Source organism: Desmodus rotundus, chromosome 5 (assembly GCF_022682495.2).
Source record: "Desmodus rotundus isolate HL8 chromosome 5, HLdesRot8A.1, whole genome shotgun sequence".
Taxonomy (NCBI): Eukaryota; Metazoa; Chordata; class Mammalia; order Chiroptera; family Phyllostomidae; genus Desmodus; species Desmodus rotundus.
In genome coordinates this window covers 51,695,804-51,719,627 of record NC_071391.1, presented here as the reverse complement: position 1 = coordinate 51,719,627, position 23,824 = coordinate 51,695,804, and the positions used below count along the sequence as shown (strand labels likewise).

Here is a 23,824-nt window from a genome sequence, read left to right as displayed (position 1 = left end):
TGGATATAAATGACCATGAGTTTTAAACTTCGTTCTGCCACTTCTGCTAGTGTGACACTGGCAGGACACACTTCTCTGCCTTTCTGAGCCTTAGTCGCCTCGTCTAAGAAAGGGGATAGCCGTAGTCACTGTGAAGAGCTGCTTGTGAGGGCTGGAAATAACTGTCACATTGGTTACACTAAAATTTTTATAGTGGTTATTATTTCTTTCTCAACTGCAATTTTGATTGATTTCAAAGTGAAATTCCTCCAGGCCAAGAGCAGGCAGCCCTCCCCACATCAGGGTCTGCTGCTGTAGGAGCTGTTGCCCGCAGTTGAGGTAGTTTGCATCATGCAGCTGTGCTCAGAGTTCTGTGCCATGGAGGCATGATGAAAAAGCAGCTATGATGCACAGCCCAGGGATCTTGGCTAAGCAGGTGACCGAAACCTCCGCAGGTAAACACTGAGTGCAAACTCTTGCATGCAGTTATAGTCCTTGGATTTTACCAGAGGTAGAAGACTGCAGCGAGGAGAGGAGGGGAGCCAGTGGGCTCTGAACCCTACCTGTCCTACCAAAGGTGGACCATGTTATTCTTGCCCTGCTGGGACCTTGTATCACAGTGGAAGGTAGGTGGACACTGTATAGAGGGAGTGAGCTAACCTTTAGGCCCATTTATCACTGGGGGAGTCTCCTCTTCCCAGTAGGAACATCTAATCAGCCAACTGCATGCCCTGTTGGGGTGCTCACCTTGTGTGGGCTCAGGGCATAGAGACAGAGGTTCGGGATGGGACTTATTGGAAGGCTGTTGGCTTAGTGTGGGATCGTCTATGATTTTACTGAACAGTAGAGAATGTGGTCAGTACTGGGCAAGACATCTGCACTCACCTGCATCTTCATGATGTGGAAATATGGCGCCATGCTCATGTTAGGTATCTAGGTAATTAGTTTGTACTGTCCCCCCTTCACTATTCCTTGGTTAAAGGAAAAAGTTTGTCATTTATTAGTACAGACACGAAGCTTTAAATCTGGCTGCACGTTGCTAGCAGTTTCTCCAATATGTCTAAATTAATTGTCCATTTGGTGGAAAAAAATTTAAGTTGTAGATATTTGACTTTTTTTACTGACAAAGATGGTGATATTATATGAATGTACCCAATTGCAGATTTAAGTTATTTGTTTATTGCTACAAAAGAAAGGAAGATGCTGTTCATTTAAATGCTTCCTTTGTGTGCTCTTGGTTGACTTTAGGTCTCTGGGTTCAGAAGGGTGAGCCAACCCTTCTGAGGTCGCAACTGGGAACAGCCCAGCTCTTCTTTTCTCATGTTTCACAAGTCATTTTGCCCTGAAGGACAATGGGGGTTCATGAACCAGGAGTGTGGTGCATTTCTCACAACATACGTGTGATGTCCTGGTTTAAGAAAAATGAGGTTTGGAGTCAAACATTTCTACGCTGCCACTCATCGTTCTGTGACTCTAAGCAAGTTACTTAATATTTCTGAGCCTCAGTTGCCTGATCTCTACAATGGGGGTGACATTAGTCCCAATCTGCCTCATGGGGTTTAGTCAGGATAAATGAGACAATGTACACAAAGCTCTCAGCACGGTCACTGGCACACAGTAGGCACTGATGTGCCACAGCAATGACACTATAGCTGTGGTTGCCAATGACAGATGGAGGGCTACCTGAACTGGAGAGTTTAGATAAAGTCTCAGGTCATCACATCCATGACAAATGGCTGCCCAGCCTGCTTGCCTGCCTCTCCCCTCTGGTAAAGGTCCTGGGAAGTTGTGGAACGCCTTTGTACTGGCTTACGAGAACTGATTGTTCACTTTTTAGGGATTTTGTACAACAGTTAATAAGCACACTTTATTAAATTAAGTGATGAAAACTTAGGCTTAAATAAACTACAGGGTGGGGCAAAAGTAGGTATACAGTTGTTCGTATGGAAAATAATGCAATGATTAATAAATAATAATGCAAGAACAAACTCTGCATTTCACGTACTCACAACTGTGCACCTAATTTTGCCCCACCCTGTATATTAAAGATAAAGGGAATGAATACTTGACACTCACCACTTCCTGATTATTTTACTACATTATATATTGCCCCTGAGATCACTTACATTCATTTTGTCTGTGTGGTGGCAATAATATTCCCAGCTCCACTTTCAACGGCTCTACTCTGAGAGCTTGAAATCAGCCATGGCAGGAGAATTCACAACACAGAAATCAGAAAATGCTACAAATCAGGGCTTTTTGTTTTGTTTTGTTTTGTTTTCCTGAGGGGGCCAGTTGTTAAATGTTTACCAGCACTCCTTTGGGTTAAACTTACTAATAAGGTTGGCAGTTTCATTGTTAGACAAGTGCTGATGGTCAGAAAATTTTTTATTACATTGAAATGTATTCCTTCCAGCTTGAATTCCACTTACATTTTTCAGTGTTTTTTTTTTTTTAAACTGGTAAAAAAGTCATGAATAAATACCCTGGTCCAAGTCAATGTCAAGGCAACTCATTGCAGTCACCCCACCCACTCTCTTCATAATGCATGGAACATGGTAAGCCCTGGAGAAATTACTGTTAGTTAAGTTGACTGTCTTTGTATTCAGATCAAGATTTTTAAAAAAGATTATTTCTCAGATGGGGCTTTTTCTCTCTAAGCATGAACCAGTTTCAGAAATGCTTAAATTGTGATATTGAAGAAATCTGGCCTCAAAGTTGTATTGTACTTAGATTTCCCCACTTTGAGTACATGCTGTTTGACTCTTTTTAAAAATCACTGACTGAATGGAGGGGAAGCAGGTCTCATTTGGGGCCACTGTGGAAAGCCAGTCCCTTTCCAGAGATCCCTCTCTGTAAGTGATCAGCCACCCACACAGGATAGTTCCTTCAGTGCCAGACAAAGCCTGGGGGTGATGTCAGCCTCCTCAGATACAAGACCCGGGGAGATGAGAGCAGCAACTTGGGAAAATACTGGAAGCCCATGGGAAAGAAGGTTATTGTGAAACGCTGGGGTTTCTGAAACGGAGACAGAAAAGCAGCTGAACAAGTTCATACTTGGTCAACTTGGTTTGAGCTTTGAAGCCAGACTTGTCTGGAGTTCGGATTCCGGTCGTGTTGCTCTGTGACCTTGGGCTAACCGTCTCTGAGCTTTCATTTTACCATCTCTGAAAATAGGGATTGTAATTCTCATCCTATCGTTTGTCAAGTGGGTTAAACAAGATGAAGATACGAAGGCCCAGGAACAGAGTACTGTACTACCAGTAAGCGTTAGCCATCCTCTTTCCATATTAAGGGTCACGCCAACTATCGTAGGGCTTGAGGGACTTAAAATGCCCCTAAAAAACTAGGTGCCCTGTCTGCATCAAAAATAATTTGTCTTATAGATTGTAGAAATGTATTACCACTTTGTCATTTGCTTATTTAAAAAATAAACTAAAACTGTTCAAGGTGTCCTTATCATAGCTCACGACAGAGGAGACGGTCATCTTGACTCTGCCGTTTTGCAGAACAAGTACAAGTTTGGGTACACGGAGTTGTGTCTTCCTAAAAGCTGAAACCACGTCTGGGTGTTAACAAACTTTCTGTCCCACACCGTGACCTTGCATAATTGCCCAAAGTGGAAATATGAAGCTCAATGTTTTATAAACTTCCCTAGCCTGGGAAGAAATTATTTTAAAAGTCATTTTTTGTCATCTTCCATTAGATGCCAATTTCCTAAGCAAAACAGAATGTAGGACACTGTTGAATAAATGAAATAACAGACATGTGGCCAGAGGTTAATAACTCCCGTTGCTGAGTTCTGAGAGAAAAATCACAGTGTCACTTCTACTGATGACATTCTGTTCTATGTCACCTCTTGAAGCAAACAAAATGGCTGTGCATTTTTAAAAGGCCTCTTTTCTTTCTTTTCAAAGTTCTTTAGAATTGCACCTTCTAATGATTTGGTTGATGGTGAGCAGTGGGAAACCCGGCTTTGGTGAGGAGCGAGTGACTCTAAGTCATGGGCACTCCCCGCTCTTTGCCCTCCACCAGCTTCCCTGGAAGTGGTCGTAGCAAATCATCAGAGGTGAGGGAGTCCTCAAGTACAAAAACATCAACTCTGCAGGTTGAGAAATATAAACTCACTACCATGTTCTACAATTTTATGACATATTATTGAAATTAGAAGGAAACTAAGAGCACTTAAGTCTACAAACAATAACACTCAATTCCAGTCCTCTCTGCTATGTATGTGTGTAGGTATCCATCCATCTATTTACGTATTTACTTTTTTTTTTTTACCTTCTCCGGTGATCTTTCAGGATATACCTCTTCAGCAGGCCCCGTCTCAGCGTCCCATTCTTTTTCTCTATTGACCTATGTCCTTCTTTTCTCAACACTCTGTTTCCTCCCCAGGCTCAGAGTCCTGAGAGATACTGGATAAGAATCACCATGTCCCAGGGTGGGGAGAAAAAAGCAGTGGCTTTTAGACTTTGTTTAAAATGCAACTCACAGGAATAACTACTTCTTAGATCCTGTTTTGCATGCCCCTAAATGTAATAACAAAACTTGTTCTTAGGTGGGATAAACTCCAACATTTAAAATTCTTTTCTGTTCCATCCCATTCTTTTCTTTGAAAAATACTGTTTCCAGTGAGGTAATTTAATTCTTTGACTCCCAAATGAGATGGAACCTATAGCTTTGAAAACACTGGCCTAGAACAGTGCACCCCAGACTTCAGTGGGCACACAGATCACCTAGGCACTGGGTAAGTGGCAGATTCTGATGCTCTAGGTCTGGGGTGGGGTCCACAATCTTGCATTTCTAACCAGAACCCAGGAGACACTGACATGGCTTATCTACAGACCACAGGTTGAACAGCTTGGTTCTCTAGCACAGGGACTGTTCAGCACCATGGACAGGAGGCCATTCCCACCAAACAGCAAACCTTTGAGTCACCCTAGTGTTTGACCTCTCTGCAAGGCATGTGTTACCATTGAGGGGGAACTTTACAGAAGCTGCCTGACCATGCAAAAGTAACTCTCTCTCTCTCTCTCTGAGTGGTGGAGCCCTTGGAGCAGTGTCCCGGCCAAGGATTCTGGAGTTTAGGGTGGAAGACCCTGAGGAGCTCTGCTCATAAGAAACAGTGCAGCCCTGGCTGAATAGCTCCATTGGTTAGAGTGCCATCCCACAATGCCAAGGTTGTGGGTTCAATCCCTGGTCAAGGCACATATAAGAATCAACCAATGACTTCATAAATAAGTGAAATGACAAATTGATGCCTCTCTCTCTCTCTCTCTCTCTCTCTCTCACACACACACACACACACACACATCAATAAATAAAGTTTAAAAAAAAGAAACAGTCCAGCTTTTCCCACTTCCCTCCTGGTTGCCCTGGTTTGCTCCTACCTGGTGACTCACTGTACCTCTGTCTTTATTTGGGATCTTCCAGAAAAGGCTCAGAATGCCCTTCCCTCAGCTCCTCCTTCTGGTGAATGCCTGCACTATTACTCAGCCTAAATGATAGGGCGATATCTTTCCTGTTGTGTGTGTTCCTCTTATCCTTTGTACATAACTCTGTTGGGACCTAAGCATATATTATTAAGTACATTTCTGTGTTCGTATCCTCCCCCAAATACACCAGTCTTTCATGGCCCTCGTCACATTAGAATCATCTGTGGAGCATTCACAAAATGCTGATGCCTAGGCCTCACCCCAGACCAATTAAATCACAATCTCTGGGTATGACACCTGGGCAGCAGCATTTCTTAAAGTTCCATAAATCAGGGCTGAGAATTACTGCATTAGTCTGTGAGCTCCACAAGGATATAGATACATCTTATTCATCTGTTCTTTGCCTCATCCCTCCTCCTCCTCCTCCTCCTCCTTTTCACCTCTTCCAGCACAATAGCACAATGTCCTAGACTCCTATTAGGTGTCTAATGAATTTAAGTGACTAACATAACTAGCTAAAATTTCCTTAGCACCTACTATGTGCTGGGCAGTAAAGGCTGGCTTTTCTCCTGCATTATCTCACTAGTACTCACAATGGACCTATAAAGTTGATTTTATTTATCACAGTTTGCAGAGGAAGAAACTGGGGCTTAGAAAGGTTAAATCGTTCAGCAAGGTCACATGGCAAGAGGCACAGCCGTAATCTGAACTTGATCTGGGTGTATTGGGCTGTTTGGACCTGGTCCCCTAGGGTGCTCAAGCTCAAGCCCCAGCACCTTTTGTCAAGGGAGCCACAAATCCATAGGTAAACTGAATTCATTTCTCTCCACCAACAATTTTCCTAGAGTCTTAGGGAAAATATAGAATTCTTATTAATAAGTGAATAATTACTAATTATTCACTTATTAATATTATTCTATTATATTTTAAAATAATAAGACCCCTTATTAATGCCTTCTGTTTGCCAGGCACTGTTAGCGATTAACATCCATCACCTTCATCATCCACTTGCACTGCTTGGCAACCCGGTGAGACAGGCATTGTTATTTTTACTTTGCAGATGGGAAAATTGAGGCTTAGAGAGGGTTAAGTGGCTCCTGCGAGGTCCCTGGGCCTGAAAGTGGCGAGTCAGATTTGAACCCAGGTTTTCCTGACACAAAGACAGTCCCCCTTAATTGCTCCGCCCATTCTGTATTTGCAAAACAAGTGCGGCATGTTTATCTCATTAGATTCTCAGAGCTTGACAGAGAGATGGATGACAGGGTTGGAAGAAAGGCTGGGGCTGCAGAGCGGAGGGTGAGGGATTATAGGGATCTGCCACCTGGGAAAGGAGAACATAAGTGGGGTCTCCACACACCAGAGGGCTTCACATTGAAAGTGGAAGTGGCTCAGCCTTTACTTGCATCTCCAGAGCTGCCAGCATTCACAGTATCCCTCCCGAGAGAGTGGGGGAGGCAAGTCCAAGGCAGGGCCATCACTCTGCCTGCTTGTGGAGGGAAACAGAGGGTCTTCTTGTTGCTGCTGGAGCTCCACAGTGATAGATGGAGGGCCATTTGTTGAACCAGAAGCCATCATTCATGGAGGACAGTGGCCCACTGGGACCCAACACATTTGGGGAAGAGCATGAAGCAGACAGAAGCAGGATTATGTGGAACAATGGCAAAGGAAATTTGTTAGGAGTCTGATTTCCAGAGCTTTGAAATCAGCAGGAATGAAGCTTTTCCTGCACAAGAGTTATTAGAAAATGTATTTAAAGCCAAGGCAAGTTCGCTGGCTTCCTGGTGTCCATTACCAGCAAACATTGGAAATGATTGTGCAGGATTTAGCAGAGGATTATCCTTTTAGAAAGCCTTACATGGGGTGTATTCTGATGCGGAGGGAAGGTCTGGTGCATGTAATTTACTATGCTTCCCAATGAAGTACTGAAGTGGGGAGGCCTGGACCCATAGCTTCAGAACCATCAACTGGGGTTTTCTTTGTCTATCCAGAGTCCTGGTTCATTTGCACAAGGTCTGGGAATAAGTAAGTGAAAAGATTAATTTCACTTGTCTTTCTAATCATATTCTGAAGTACTAGGAAACCACGCTCCATTTTGTAATCTGTGGAAAAGTTAATGCTGCCTGTAGGAGAGGGGGCTTACAGTCCCAAAAGCAGCTGAGGTCAGGCAAGAATGATGCAGGGTTCACTTCCTCACCTTCTGGTTCCGGGTCCAGGGGCTGCATCAGCCATACAAAAGGATTATTTCTGACAGTGCCTAAGGATGGGGTAGTCTGGAAGACAAATTGACTGTGTAGAAGCCTTACTGACTGTAGAAATAGATGGGCAGCTAGTCTGCTCGTAACAACATACACAGCCCTTAAGTCTAGACTCACTGCTAAGAATGAATTGGCTCTCCCTGACAGAGAAGGCTGTGTGGGGTGGGGGCTGGTGCATCTCATTAACAGGAGAACAACCCACTTCAGAATGTGCTTGTGGCAGGCTTGGCAGGGACAGCATCCACTCTGCCAGGTGCTTTTCCCATCTTGTGTCTCACCATGCCTGGTGGCAGCCTTCCAATAGAGGGGTGTTGGGAGCACTTGCTAATTGAGCCCTTGCTGACTGCCTCGTTCTTTGCAAGGCACTGAGGATATGAAAATGAATGAACCCAGGGGTGGTATTGCTCAGTGGTTAAGATCGTCTTTGCTGGAGCCATTTGCCCTGGATTCAAGCAGGAGATCTGCCACTTGCTTGACCTTGGGCCTATTACCTGACCTCGCTGTGACTCAGGTTCTTTATTTAAAAAATGGGAGCACTTACAGGAGGCTGGGAGAATTCAGTAAAATAATATATGTAAAGCATTACCATATTTTTGGACTATAAGACGCACTCCCCCCCAATTTGGGAGGAAAATGGGGGTGCATCTTATAGGCCAAATGTAGCTTACCTGGCTCATGGGGGCAGGGAGGGGGCGCGGTCGGTGTGGTGGAGCGGGGTCACAGGAGGCAGGAGCAGGGTCGCTACTGTAGGAAGCCAGCAGCAGCAGGAGTGGGAGGATGCTGCAGGCCCTGGGCTGGGAGGAGGGGTGCCCCAGTGGTGCGAAGCAAGGGAGGCAGGAGCGGAGTCCCCAGTGCAGCATACTATAGTGGTAGGGAGCACAGGCACATTAGGAGAAGACCTGCGGCACCCATACATGCCTCCATCACGTGACTGGTGTGTCCTCCCATTAACATTAACATGGGCTAATTCCACTGCAGGGTCACCTGTCAATGTGGTCCTACAGCTGTTGCCAAACTACAACTCCCAGCATGCTTGGACACGTTGGGATGATGGGAGCTGAAATTTGGCAACAGCTGCTGAGACACACAGGTTGTGCAAAACTTCTGTCCCCATACAAGAGTGTTGCACAACCTGTGGCCCTCCAGCAGCAGATCCCCCCATAACAGTGTCAGCAGCAGATCCCCCATAACAGTGTCAGCAGCAGATCCCCCATAACAGTGTCAGCAGCAGATCCCCCATAACAGTGTCAGCAGCAGATCCCCCCCCATAACAGTGTCAGCAGCAGATCCCCCACAACAGTGTCAGCAGCAGATCCCCCCCATAACAGTGTCAGCAGAAGATCCCCCCATAACAGTGTCAGCAGCAGATCCCCCCCATAACAGTGTCAGCAGCAGATCCCCCCATAACAGTGTCAGCAGCAGATCCCCCCCCATAACAGTGTCAGCAGCAGATCCCCCCATAACAGTGTCAGCAGCAGATCCCCCCATAACAGTGTCAGCAGCAGATCCCCCCCCATAACAGTGTCAGCAGCAGATCCCCCCATAACAGTGTCAGCAGCAGATCCCCCCATAACAGTGTCAGCAGCAGATCCCCCATAACAGTGTCAGCAGCAGATCCCCCCCCATAACAGTGTCAGCAGCAGATCCCCCACAACAGTGTCAGCAGCAGATCCCCCCCATAACAGTGTCAGCAGAAGATCCCCCCATAACAGTGTCAGCAGCAGATCCCCCCCATAACAGTGTCAGCAGCAGATCCCCCCATAACAGTGTCAGCAGCAGATCCCCCATAACAGTGTCAGCAGCAGATCCCCCCATAACAGTGTCAGCAGAAGATCCCCCCCATAACAGTGTCAGCAGCAGATCCCCCCCCATAACAGTGTCAGCAGCAGATCCCCCCATAACAGTGTCAGCAGCAGATCCCCCCATAACAGTGTCAGCAGAAGATCCCCCCATAACAGTGTGAGCAGCAGATCCCCCCATAACAGTGTCAGCAGCAGATCCCCCATAACAGTGTCAGCAGCAGATCCCCCATAACAGTGTCAGCAGCAGATCCCCCCATAACAGTGCATCATCCACTGACGTTCTCAGCTGCAGTGCCCCCATATGAAGGACACAGTGCTGACAGTTCTGTCATTACTGTGTTTTGGTGTAGAAAGATACGATAGCGTACGGTAGTCTCCTGCTGTATCTACTGTAATTGTGGAAAGATGTCAAAGCAGAAAAGGATTTCTGCTTTAAAGGATGTTATTAAATATTTTACCACATTTTCTGCTTCAAAATTTTTTTTCCTATTTTCCTCCTCTAAAACCTAGGTGTGTCTTATGGTTCAGTGTGTCTTATAGTCCAAGAAATACAGTAAGTAAGCTAATATATGTACAGCATTTACAATAATGCACAGCAATAATAACTGTTACATCTTGCTTTCCGCTCTTTTATTGTTATTATCATCATCATTATTTGACATATATTTACTGAAACACACTCTATGTAAGCCCTGTGCTGTGTGCCAGGGAGGTGGCAGTGAACAGGACAAGACCCCTACCCTTATGCACTCACAGTGTTGAGGAGCCAGCCATGTAAATGGCTACAGGGCAGGAAGTGATATGTCCCCTGAGAGAGATTCAGATGGAGTGCTGTGGGGAGCGGTAGGTGGGAGAGATGAAGACCAGCCTGGTGGACCAAGGAGAGCTTCCTTGGTCTGAGGAGGGAGTACTCATCCTGGGCCTTGAAAGATGGGGAGGAATTACTCATGTGGAGTTAGCAGGGTGAGGGTCTGCACTGTCTCTGCCTTGGAGGAGCATTCCTTCATGTGAGAGTATGTGGAGACCTTAAAGATTCAGAGACTCACTCAGGGCCCTGCAGCCGCAAACATCCCAGGGAAGAAAAGAAGAACAGAACGCAAATGGGCTGCTACTCTGAGCATCATGAGATTTTTGAGGAGGGAGATGCAACAGGGGCTTGAATTGCAGGGAACATTTCTCACGTGGGGGGGAGCAGTCACTGGAAGGGTTTGGATTCTTCCAGAAGAGGAACAGTATGAGCCAAAGTTCAGAGGCAGGAATGGGCAGAACACATTGAGAGAAGGGTCAGCAGACCTGAGTGGAGGCTACCAAGTGCATGCTGGGGGGGAACATTGGTCAGTTTGATTACAGAGAGCCCAGGAGTTTAAGTTCAAGTGTCGGGCTTTGGTCTTCAAGAAAGATACTGGCAGATGAATTTGATTTCATTCTGAAGATTTTTATGGGCTCTTAAAAAACTACATATTGTGGGATTATAAAATATTAGCCCAATCGATAAAGTATTGGCTTGACCAAAAGGTCTGTATGGTTTTTTTGTAAAATAAAGACACACTTTTTTCATTTTCACCAATAACTATTGATTTGGATATTTTAAGTATGTTGGCTATATCCCACTATTGGCTTCTAGTGGGTAGAGGTCAGGGCTGCTGCTAAGCATCTTTCAATGCATAAGACAGCCCCACAGCAAAGAATTATTTGGCCAAAATGTCAATAGTACCAAGAAACTCTGCAAACCACTTTTGGCATGTTCCATCAGTCACAGCACCTTCTCCAAAAACTGCACAAATTTTTTATTTTTGCATTTCGGTTGCATTTTTACCTTCTTGAAATAACAAAGCATGATACATTGAAAATGTTGCATAGCTTCTTCCACTTTCAATATTAAAACGGCTGCACAAAAATTCACCAATTTTGATAATTTTTTTAAATGCACACTGATGTGACAGCTGTCACAATATAATCTAACAAAATTGTTTCAAATGAAGTTAAAGACAAATAAGCACTACTAGAACCACTGTACAGAAAAAAACGTAATGGGCTTTTTGGCCAACCCAATAGGATTGGAAAGGTCCAATGGAGGCCAAGGCCAAGGAAATTAATAGAACGTCCACTGTACTGGTGCCTCTCCATGCCTCTGCTGCCTCCAGAGCTCAGTCCCCAACAGCTTTCAAGTGACAGTGGCAGGGAACAGGGGGACCAGCATGTACCATGCCAGACACTGTGCCGGTTAGTTGTCCTATGTCTCTGCACTTGATCTTCACCACAGAAGTCCTGTGAGATCCAGGCATAGATACCCAGCGTCAAAGAGGTTACGTGAGCTTGGGACTTGAGTCTCTCTGACTCCAAGCCTCTGTCTCATCCACTTACAGTACAGGGAATTCCATGTACCCTTGATTGTCAGATTTGACATCTCGTCCAGTTAGAAGCTGGGAAAGCTCAGTGTACCCACTGAGCAATCAGAATGGTGTCCCATGTGTTAGCTGTGCCATTCACAACCCCCCTTCTCTGACCCATCTCACCGCAGCTTCAGTTACTAATAGAAGGCTGATGAAGGGACTAATGAACCTGAGGACTTCTGTCTCCAAGCAGGCACCCTCTAAAACAAAGTTTTCTATGGGCAACATGAAAATGTAAATGGCATTTAAAAAGTAAAACCTAAAAAAAGCGGAACAGTGTCTCCCTCCTACCCACTCCATTGCTGAAGTGACCGGGGAGGTGGGAGAGGAGCTTGGGGATCCTCTTCTGTCTGATGCATTTTATTCCTTTTCCCAGAGAGACTTCACAGTGACCACCTTGTCTCAAGCCCCCAGACCTGTGGCAATGGCAGGTCCGGAACCTCAGGGCTGGGGTGGGATTTGGAAAATAATTCATTCGAAGCTCCACCTTGCTGCTCCATGTCTTGCATAAGCAATGGTTGGACGAGGCAAGATGAAGGGAGTCCATTGTGACAGTGAGGATGTGGATAGTACGGAAAGATCTCTGGAGATGTGTGGATTGGCTTCAGCCTTGCCTTCCTGCTGTGGGCGAGCCTTGCTTTCCTTATTCCACACCTGCAAACTATGAAGTCAGTATATTACCTACTTCACAAGTTCCTGGGAATTAAGCGAGGCAGTGTGACAAAGTGTCCAATGCGGAGCCTGGCACATGGATTTTCAGGATCGACTTTGATTGCTCCCTCATTTGGTCACAAGAGGGATGATCAAAGTAACCATGTACCGTCCTTACCTGAGTTTTGGCTGGTCTTTAATGTTATAGGACCAAAGTTTCTATTTGACCTTAGACTTGGGACCACCTGGCATGTTAACTTGATATCATGAAGGTGGTGGTGAGCCTTCCCCTTATGGCCTTTATTTGCCACCTCCCTATGCCACTCAAGATGGATTTACACTGTGCATTGCTCATGGCTTCTTTCAGCAGAGGGTTGTAGAGGCTCTCTCTTGTGCCAGGCCCTGTGCTGGGCTCTGAGTGACAGAGCTGCAGTCCCCGTGGGCTGGAGGGGCAGACACATACACCAGCAGTGGCAGTCCTGTGAGGCAAGTGCTCTGGTTGATGGGGGCAGAGGAAGGGGGCAGGGCGGGTTCCCAAAGGCAGACTTGAGCTGATCTTGAAGGTCCAGTCAGACATGGCCAGATGAAGGAGGGAACTGTGTGAACTGCAGCATGGGGCTGCAGAGAATATGACACATGCAAGAAACTCAGTGGCTCTGTTGGTGGTTTCAGATGAGGAAACTCACACTGAGAAATCCAGAGTATTCACATAATGAACACCACCCTTGGCAAGTCTTTTCCCATCCTCCGAACAGAGTTCCCTTCCAGCCCAAATGCTCCAAGATTCTCCAAGTCTGCGGCTCAGAGCCTGCCAATTAGCATGAAGAAGACTTGGATCTCTGTCTATTTATCTTCCTATTTATATTTGGAAGCCTAGTTCTTCATCTGTTAGAATTGCCTGCATTGCCTGCCCTGGAAGTATCTCTGTTTACCTTGATGTGCTGTGAGCACAAGTCAAGGTTATTAATAAAACAAGGCAGCCTCGCAGCAGTGAGACATAGGGAGCATAATTTTATGACCTGCTGTCTCTTTGGGGGGATCTGAGTTGCCCTAGTGAGAATGCCTGCCCTGCACAGGCACCATCTGACCTCCAGGACCAGCCCTGGCAGGGTGAGGTAAGGACCCTCTTGGCCTGTATGGGAAACACTGACCTGTTTAGTCTCCTTCCCTACCTGTACACCCAGGGCTGCAAGCCGATGACCTGCACACATGTTTTGGGGCCCACATCCTATTTAAATATCAAGATATTTAATATAAAACCCAGGACATTTTGCAAAAAATATGGATTTTCGTCATCTCTTAGAAAGTCAGATTTGGCAACGCTAGGTCCTGCTCTGCCCACTTCGGAGAGCCACCTTCCAAGGGCACGATTCCCCCAATCCACCACACAGGTCCACCATCTCACCTTCCCAAGCCTCAGGTTTCACGACTTCCTGGGTGGCACTCTCCAGGGGACTGAATGGTGGCTGCTCCTTTCAGAGGGGTGTGAGTTCTCGAAATTGCCACATTCCCGGCCCTTCCTTTATTGTCTTATGCCTAAAGGCAGGGGAGGTTAGCACCCCGGACCTTCCCCTTCACTGACACCCAAGGTTCATATACTTAGGTTTCACATGAAGCAGTAAGTAATAATTACTTGCAAGTTATTCATTTATACAAGTACAGAGCACTATGCAGGTAAGAAGGCCCTTTCTTGGTCCTTTCCTCATCCTATTCCCACAGCAGCCTACGGGGGTGGGTGTGGTTGTTCCCATTTTACGAATGAGGAAACCAAGGCTCGGGGAAGTTGAACAATGGTCCTGTGTAGTGGGCTTTGGGGAGTCAAGCACTTGGGAGAAGGCAGCTCAGCAAAGTGGGCAGAGCAGGGCTGGGCAGCTGCTGGAGGCCTGTACTGGAACCGGGTTTGAACCCTCAGTCGCTGCGTAGCTCTGTGCAAGTTTCTGCCCCTACCGGGGCTTCATTTTCCCCCTTGTAAAGTCAGGTCATTGCCCTAAATCAGAGGTTTTTATGTGAGTGTGTGGCTGGGAAAAAAATTAGCATTTCTTCCATTGTGAATATAGGCAATAAACCACAATATCATTAGATGTCTCTTGGACTTTGTTACTAGGAAGAGTCAGGTATTTTTGTATCCCTTTATAGTTGTCAGAGATCCCTCAAAATAGCACTTACACTCATAACTACTTCAAGGTCACGAGAGTTATTAGATCTGCCCCTAGATATTGTTATAAACCTTGACTTATAAAAAATAAAAATATTACTGTATCACAAAGTTATGTTTAACATTTTGAAAACCATTTCAATACGATTGGTTTCCCTAACCCTAGGGATTTTATTTTATGCATTTAGAAATATTTTGCTGGGAAAGGATCTTTAAGTTTCAAGAACCTGCCAAAGGGGGGGCCCATGAGACAAAATGGTTAAGACCCTTGTCCCAGATGTTTTCTAGGTTCCCTGAATACCTGCGACTCCAGGATCCATGAGCGTCGGGCCCGGGGGCACTCACTTGGCAGCCCAACCCACACTGTGTGTAGCAGCTTCAGAGGCAATTCTCTAGGCCCTGTGCTGCCTGGTTGACATTCGGTTACATCAGACCAATGTCTCCCGATTGGTTGGTGGCTCAAGATGTCTGAGAAGTCTGGGACAGGACCAGAGGAGCAGGGATGGAGCTCCCACCTGACCCTTGGCACCCCTGAGGCCTCCTGCACTGGGAGCAGTGGGTACTCAGCTCTCCAAGTCTGCAGGCCCTCAGAGTCTCCACCCACCCACCTGGGTTCTTCCCTGCAGATCCCTGTGCAGGAACCCCAGGCTTGGGGGCATAGGCACTTCTTGTTGTTTGGCAGGGAAGGAAGCCAAGCTGTAGAGAGGGCCGATGCCTGGCTGAGGGTCCCAGAGCTCGTCAGGGTCAGAGGAGGGACTGGCCTCCATCCAGGCTGAGCCCATTTCCTGGAACATGTGACCCGTTCTCAGCTTACAGGGGGGCTGCCTTTTCCTTTGAAGATGAATCTTTCACTAGTCTTTTCTTGCACATTCCCACTCAGGATTTGTCTTTGGAGAGCTTATTTTCTCTTTTTCTCCTTCTCTCCTTCTTTCTCTAGTATTATTTATTTATTTATTTATTTTATTTTAATAGTTCAAATTCTTTTTTAAAAGATTTTATTTATTTATTTTTTGACAGAGGGGAGGGAGGGAGATAAACATCAATGTGTCATTGCCTCTTCCTCACCCCCTACGGGGACCTGGCCTGCAACCCAGGCATATACCCTGACTGAGAATCAAACCAGCAACACTTTGGTTTGCAGGCCTGCACTCAATCCACTGAGCCACACCAGCCAGGGCCCTAGTAGTTCAAATTCTCTCTTGAGAGTTCAGTCAAGTCCCTTAGAAACCTTCACTGCTGAGTTTTCAGACCCCCTCCACACATCAGAAAAAGGGATGTAAATTAATTGGCTATTTTCTGAAATCTCTATAGCACAGGTGGCAAACACAAGGCCCGTGGACTGAATCCGGCCCTCCACCTTGTTTTATCCGGCCCGGCTCCTTGTTTCTACCTGGCAGCAGCGCCAAGCTCTCTCTTAACTGTTAAGGAGTAGTTACATTTATACAGTCCTAAAATTACATTCCGCCCTTTGGGGGCAACTGTGAGGCTGATGTGGCCCCTGGTGAAAATGAGTTTGACACCTCTGTTCTATAGTAACTCTTGGAATTTACATTTCAGCCTTCATTCTGGAGACAGGGGAAAGGTCCAAGCTTATACCCTCATCATATTGATTATTCTTTCATCAACTATTTTTTCTTATTTAAAATATATTTTATTGATTATGCTATTATAGTTGTCCCATTCCCCCCCTTAATTCCCCTCTGCCCTGCACACCCCGTCCCACCCACACACCCCCCCTTAGTTTATGTCCATGGGTCATACATATAAGTTCTTTGGCTTCTACATTTCCTATACTGTTCTTAACCTCCCCCTGTCTATTTTCTACCTACCACTTATGCTACTTATTCTTTGTACCTTTCCCCCTCTCTCCCCTTCCCCTTCCCACTGATAACCCTCCATGTGATCTCCATTTCTGATTCTGTTCCTGTTCTAGTTGTTTGCTTAGTTCGTTTTTCTTTATGTTTTCTTATGTTTGCTTGTTGATAGTTGTGGGTTTGTTGTCAATTTACTGTTCATATTTTTGATCAACTTGTTTTTCTTAGATAAGTCCCTTTAATGTTTCATATAATAAAGGCTTGGTGATGATGAACTCCTTTAATTTGACCTTATCTGGGAAGCACTTTATCTGCCCTCCCATTCTAAATGATTGCTTTGCTGGATAGAGTAATCTTGGATGTAGGTCCTTGCCTTTCATGACTTGGAATACTTATTTCCAGCCCCTTCTTGCCTATATGGTTACTTTTGAGAAATCAGCTGACAGTCTTATGGGAACTCCTTTGTAGGTAACTGTCTCCTTTTATTTTGTTGCTCTTAAGATTCTCCCTGTATCTTTAATCGTGGGTAATGTAATTATGATGTGCCTTGGTGTGTGTTTCCTTGGGTCCAACTTCTTTGGGACTCTCTGAGCTTCCTGGACTTCCTGGAAGTCTATTTCCTTTGCCAGTTTGGGGAAGTTCTCCTTCATTATTTTTTCAAATAAGTTTTTAATTTCTTGGTCTTTCTCTTCTCCCTCTGGCACCCCTATGATTCAGATGTTGAAACGTTTAAAGTTGTCCTGGAGGTTCCTAAGCCTCTCCTCATTTTTTTGAATTCTTGTTTCTTCGTTTGGTTCTGGTTGAATGTTTATTTCATCCCTCTGGTCTAAACCATTGATTTGAATCCAGGTTTCCTTCCTGTCACTGTTAGCTCCCTGTACATTTTCTTTTATTTCACTTTTCATAGCCTTCACTTTATCCTCTTTTGCAACCATACTCAGCCAATTCTGTAAGCATCCTGATTAGCAGTGTTTTGAACTGTGTATTGATAGGTTAGCTATCTCTCCATCACTTAGTTCTATTTTTTTCTGGAGCTTTGATCGTTCTTTCATTTGGGCCATTTTTTTTTGTCTTGGTGCACCTGTTATGTAGTAAGGGGAGGAGCCTTAGGTATTCACACCAGGGCAGGGCAACCCATGTCTCTTTGTTGTAGCACTGTATGTGGGGGAGGGTCCAATAGGGAACAAGGCAGCTCGTTCAGCTCTCTGCTGGTTTTCAGTCACTTCTGCCACTACCCACAAGCAAATTGGGCCCTCCTGGTGCTGATTCCCAGGAGGGTGGATTTGTGTATGTTCTAGGACCCTCTGAGTCTTTCCAGAGAACTCTCCTGTGTGGCTGGGAGTTTCTCCTGCCACTTCCACCCCCACAGGTTTTTTCAGTCAGAGGTTTTGAGGCTTTATTTCCCCATGCTGTAACTCTGGGTTGTGTGGTCTGTCTTACTCCCCAGTTGTTCCTCCCAGTTTATCAGCACGCAAATGTGTGACCATGTGTTCCACCAGCTTGCCCAGTCTTCCAACCACCACCTTGCCATGAGTCCTCTCTGCCCAGCTGCCTGTCGCTGTCCCTCCTACTGGTCTAGATGAATGTTTCTTCTGTAACTCCTTGGTTGTCAGACTTCCATACAGTTCAATTTTCTGTCAGTTCTGATTGTCTTTTGTTTTTAAGTTTGTTGTTGTCCTTCATTTGGTTATGCAAGGAGTCACAGTGCATCTACCTATGCCTCCATCTTGGCCAGAAGTCTTCTTTCATCAACTATTGTTTGAGCCTTTTCTTTGTGTCAGGAATCAGGCTGAGCAATGGGGATAACAAAATGACGTAGTCCCTGTCCACATGGGGCTTCTATTCAAGGCAGGCATTGAACAGGTATTTCAGGGGTGCTGTGTGTAGCAAAAGAGCAGCGGACCATGTGAGCAGACAAGGATTAGTCAGCAAAAGCCTTTCAAAGTATGTATTTGCCTTTTAAGCTAAAATCCAGAAGGTAAATAGAAATGAGCTGGGGAAATTCTAGACATCAGGACAGCATATCAAAGGCCCTGAGGACAGCACGTGTGTTGATACAGGAAACAGAAGAGAATAAGAAGATAAACAGTGAGATTAGGATAGAAAGGGCCCAAAGATGAAGACTGCAGAAACTGGGGTGTGAGTCTGAATGTATCTTGAGGATAGTGAGAAGCCACAGAACTTTTAACAGAAGAGACACATGGTCAGATAGCACCTTTTAAGACCAGGCTCAGTGCAGGAGAAGATGCAGAGGTGGGTGAGAAGCGAAGCAGGGAAGCTTGCTTGCTAAGAGAGTCTTTCAGCCATGGGAGAAGATGGTCTTTTGGACTAAGGAGTTATCTGATTAGTAAGGACCTGGGGATGGATTTGAGAGCTCTTTATAAGGTGGACAAAGTGACTAATGAGCAGGGGAAAAAAAAATCAAGCCCAGAAAGGCTCTGCCTTCTTCCCATTTCCTGAGTGTCTGCAGGTAGTGGGGACCATGATCCCACCCTGTCAGGACAGGCAGCCCCTCCGTGCCTGCCTTGCCCACCTTGATGCTCCATTGCATCAGCCCTGTGCCTTTTTTGCCTGGTGCCTGAAGTTGTTGGAAAATATGAGCAGATACAGACAGAAAGGTAGAGGAAGCAGCACAGCCCCATTCACTTCATTCTTCATGTCCCTCAGGTCTTCGTTATTGGGACTTCACATCGTAAACCTAACTTTTGGGTTCCCTGCCCTTCCAGAGTTCATGACTCAGTTACCTGAATAAGTACGAGGCCTGTCCAGAAAGTATCCAGCCACACAGCACCAGACTACATAGCAACTGGTGTACAAGTGTTTCCATATTTTTACCACAGGCTCAACAGTCCGGGGTGTACCAGCTCATCTAGACTGGGATTCTGGGAAGGCTTTCTGGAGGAAATGACATTTGAGCTGAGATATCAAGGAAGGGCCCGCTAAGCTGGGAATAGTGGTAGAAGTGGTAGAAGAATCAGCTCGTATAAATTCTCTGAAACAAGACAGGCAGTGGGTTTGAGGAAATGAAAGGAGCAGGGCATATGGTGAGAGCAGGCAGAGCTACCAGCAGGAGCCAGGCTCTCTGGGCCCTGTAGCCAGGGGAAGGATCACATTCCTACTGTGCAGAATGCAGGGAGACCAGTTGGGAGGCCACTGCGGCAGCTCAGGTGAGAGATGACTATGGCTTCCGCTAGGGTAGTGCAGGCAGAGATGGTGAGAGGTAGACAGGATTGAGTGAGTTAGAACCAGAAGAATTTGGTGATGGGTTAATAAGGGAGGGTGGGGTGCAGGAAGTGAAAGGGTAGGGTATCAAGGGGTGACCTAGTTTTCTAGCTGTGCTGCTGGTGGAAAGTGGCATCAGTCACTGAGATGGGGACCAGCAGAAGAGGACTCTTTGGAGGTCAAGATTGAGCTGTTGACATATTGAGTTTCTGGTTGGTCTGAGTGCCTAGACACATTCTTCTAGTTCCTGCTCTGCATAAGCAGGGCAAATCACTTTCCTATCTGAGCCTCCTTGTCCTCCACTATAAAATTGGGGAAGTAACACCTGCTTTATGGGGTTGTTGTAAAGGTTACTATGAATGTGCTGTGGAAGCACCTCATATATCGTAAGCCGGCAGTGACCACAGGCAGTCACTGGCAGCGGTTGATTTTAATTAGACATATATGTTCAGGAATTGTACGAGATCCTGTTATAATGAGGCCCATCTGGGACTTCTTCTCCGTTATGAAATAAAATTCTGAGTCCACAACAATGGTGTTGATGACGATGATGAAGATGATGGTGGTGATGATGATTCTGTTTCCTTAGCTGTGTGAAGCATATTAAGCATCTGCCTCCATCATTTAGGGAGCTGATATTGTGTAGGGGGAGGATCACTGGGCTCAGTTTCAAATATCTGAGCTCCATTCCCGCCTCTGCCGCCTTGGGCAGCCTCATGTAATCTCTGTGAGCCTTAGTTTCTTCAGTTGTAAAATAGGGATGGTGATAATATATACCTCCCAGGATGGTTATAAAATTCAAACTAAATGGCTTTGTGTAGAGTTAATGTAATGCCCATTGCCAGATGCACAGTGGTGCTTAAAAGTTACTGCTTTGCTCCTTCTTATGTGACCATAGCTCTTATGCCTTAGGCAAGTAGAAAGTGGCATCAGGCCCCTCCCGGGGGACCTCAGCCCCACTTCTGCCTTCGCCTGTTGTCACGTCCTCTTCATCCCCTGTGGGCCAGCTGTGGAAAGCACTGCTCTTCCTCCACAAGTGCCCTCCCTCAGCCTGGAGTTCCCTTTCCCACCCCGTGCCATCAAATGCCTCTTAGTCTCCAGGGCCCAGGCAGGTGCCACCTGTTTCACGTAGCTTTGCTGATCCTGCCGAGGAAAATCCACGACTCTGTGTCTTTCATTCCTCCAGCACTGTCACTTGGCCCTCCTTGGAACGCATGTAGCCTCAGCTGTGGGTTACAGCGCAGACCTAGGTCCTTGACTATAAACCTCTTGGGCCCACAGCCTTGTCTGTTACAATCTCACACCTACCCTCAAGCCTGAGCCCAGGTTCACACACACAAATAATTTAACTGAATAGAGTTGAATTGGTTTGACTGATTGAGGCTGGGGCAGCATCTCAGCCATGTGGACCGTAGCTTAAGGTGAGAGCTGGGAGACAGCAGACGGATTAAAGGCCTACAGCAAAGGAAGCTCTGGCCCAGCTGAGTCAGGAAGGACCAGGTCTTTGGGTGGATGGTTTTCTACTTGATGCCTGAAAGGAGCCTTGTCAGGGCAGCGGCTGGGCAGCCTTGCCCACAACCTCTGGTAATTGGGCCACTGTAGTTGTGCTGCCATTAGGAGCCCTCCTGGTAGGTGGAGCCTGGAAATTCAAGTACCCTTTTTCCAGCCACAGAGTAACTAGGGCTGACCAAGGACATCCCATTACCCACTTCCATTCCCACCATATTGGCCCAGCTCACCACACAAGACTTCTATCCCAGTTTCCTACTGAAAGCCCTGGTTCTCACCTGGAACTAGATGACTCTTGTGAAATTCTGTGAGATTGGCTGACTCCCTAACATCCTGCTAGACCTAACCCAGTTAATCACCCCAGGTGCCTGGGGTCCTAAGTGACTAAGCAGAGACCCATCATTAACAGAAAGGAATAGTAATTGTGAGTAATAAGAATTATGGCAATTATACATAGTAATTATTATAGTTAATAATCTAGTGGTTTAGAGCAGACTTCCTTGGTTCAAAATCCTGGCTCTACCATTTATTGTGTGACTTTGGGCAATTTTATTAGCCTCTCAGTGCCTCCGTTTCCATCTATAATATGAGAAAAAATAATGGTCCCTACTTTACAGTATTGCTTATGAGGACTAAATGAGTTAATATTTGTAAAGTGTTTAAGACATTTCCTAGCATACAGTAAGTATCAGGTTGACTAAAGTTATAATAGTGGCAATGCTAGTATTTGCCAACATTTACTGAGCCTTTGCTAGGTGACAGTGACAGTCACATAAGCACTGCAGCAACACAAGACGCAGGTGCTTTTACTATCCCCACATTTCAGATGCAACATGGAGGCTTAGGGAGGTTAAATATGCTGCTCAGGGTCACCCAGCTGGGATGAAATAGAGCCAGGGGTCAAGGCCAGACTCTTTTATTCCAGAGCCAATGCTTCTTAACAGCTTATAACAAAGACTTATCAAGCCCCAGTAGGTATCCCAGCCACTCTTCCTTAGATCTTTAGTGGAGAAGAACATTCCCGATAGAGGAATGTTCAAAGAAAAGGAATCTTGAAGCAGCACCTAGTGGAGTGGCTGGGGATGATGCTTCAGAAGTGGGTGAACCAAGACTATTTACGGGCACCTGGTCTTGTCCTTGCTGCTGAAACCCAGTCTCCTCCAAGGCAGGAGAGAAGCGTTTACTCTTCTAAGCCACCCTTAGCATGGATGAGTGGCTGAGCCCTCCAAAACAGGCTCCAGTAAACCCCTGCTCTGACGGTCTCCTTCCACCCCCTGCCCCAGTACGTGCGTGTCCAGAGTTGACCAAAGTAAGTCCATCGATACCTTATGTACAACTGAACGTTATTGTCCAAGCAAGTGTTCCATGTTAGCTCAAGAAGAGCTCAGGTTAAGCCGAGGGAATGGTGGCTGCACACCCTGGCCTGATCCCTGACTTCTGTCTCTGAGACCCTACAGGAAGGGGAGAGAGTACAATTTCACTAAATTCGGTGCACTGAATGCTGAGTTGAAAGGCAGGTATACTCAGGGAGCAGGGCAGAGATGTTGCTATAGAGAGCTGAAACTCTCTGATCTACAATTCACTTTTTTGTTTGTTTGTTTTTAATTCAGGAAAATAATGTAAGAAGAAATAATCATAAATGTAGGTATTGATCCATAGTGGGAAAAACCATCAAGTCAATAATGCCATATAATGCAAATTCATTTTAAATAATCCAATGAATGAGATATAATTACTATATAATTTGACACAAAGTTAAGTCCATTTAAGAGGCATTAATTGAATGTGGGCAAAACAGGGTGGAGAAGAGAGAAGGGAGCTACAGAAAAGCACAGGACATCAACCTTGCCTTTTGGATGCTTCCACTCCTGTGATCTTATAGTTACCATAGCCAAGGCTTTGACTTTCTTATGTGGGAAGATGTGTGAAAATCCTTCATGATTAGGTTTAATGAAACCAGAGACTGTGCCCTTAAAAGCAGGCCTGGTTTTTCACCTTATCTGCCTTTTGTATGATGACCCAAATTCATTTATTTATAAGACCTAGAGTAGAGAGCATGGTTGTTTTTGATAGGGTTGTTTTTGTTTTATTTTTTTCAGAGGGAGAGGGAGAGAGGGAGAGAAACATTGACTTGTTGTCCCACTTATTTATGCGTTCATTGGTTGCTTCTTGCATGTGCCCTGACCAGAGAGGCTGAACCTGCAACCTTGGCCTATCAGGACAACACTCTTACGAGCTGACCTATCAGCTACCTGGCCAGGGCTAGATAGGTCATTGAAATTATTCTAATTTAGAAAGGAAATTAATGCTGTGTTTGTGAGTACCTGCCGTGTGCTGGGTGCCATGCTGAGTTCCGAGTAGGCAGAGCTGGACGGAAAGCCCCAGTTCCTGTCCTCCTGAAGTTTGCAGCATGAAACTCGTTAAACAGACTGTGCCAAACAGCCCTTAGTTCCAGTTGTGAGACACGCCCCAAAGGAGAGCTCCAGTGCATAGCCAGAGGAGCCCGCTTCATCTGGAGGTCCAGGGCTTCTCTGAGGGGGTAGCAATTACGTGGAGAGGACCAGAGGGTGGATCTGGATTAGCCAGCAACGAGGATCACAAACAAG

General features: G+C 45.9%; 1 protein-coding gene across 8 annotated transcripts in view; it reads left to right on the top strand.

Annotated features, from left to right (window-relative positions):
* TENM4 (teneurin transmembrane protein 4) overlaps positions 1 to 23,824 on the top strand; it is a 737,502-nt gene that overhangs the window by 123,712 nt on the left and 589,966 nt on the right. The window contains exon 1 of one of the 8 annotated variants that reach the window (XM_053924558.2): positions 412 to 605. The exons of the other annotated variants lie outside the window; for them this stretch is intronic. The gene's annotated coding sequence lies outside the window, so the exon portion shown is untranslated. Of the gene's footprint in view, positions 1 to 411; positions 606 to 23,824 lie in introns of those variants that run through there. 8 annotated transcript variants of the gene reach the window in all.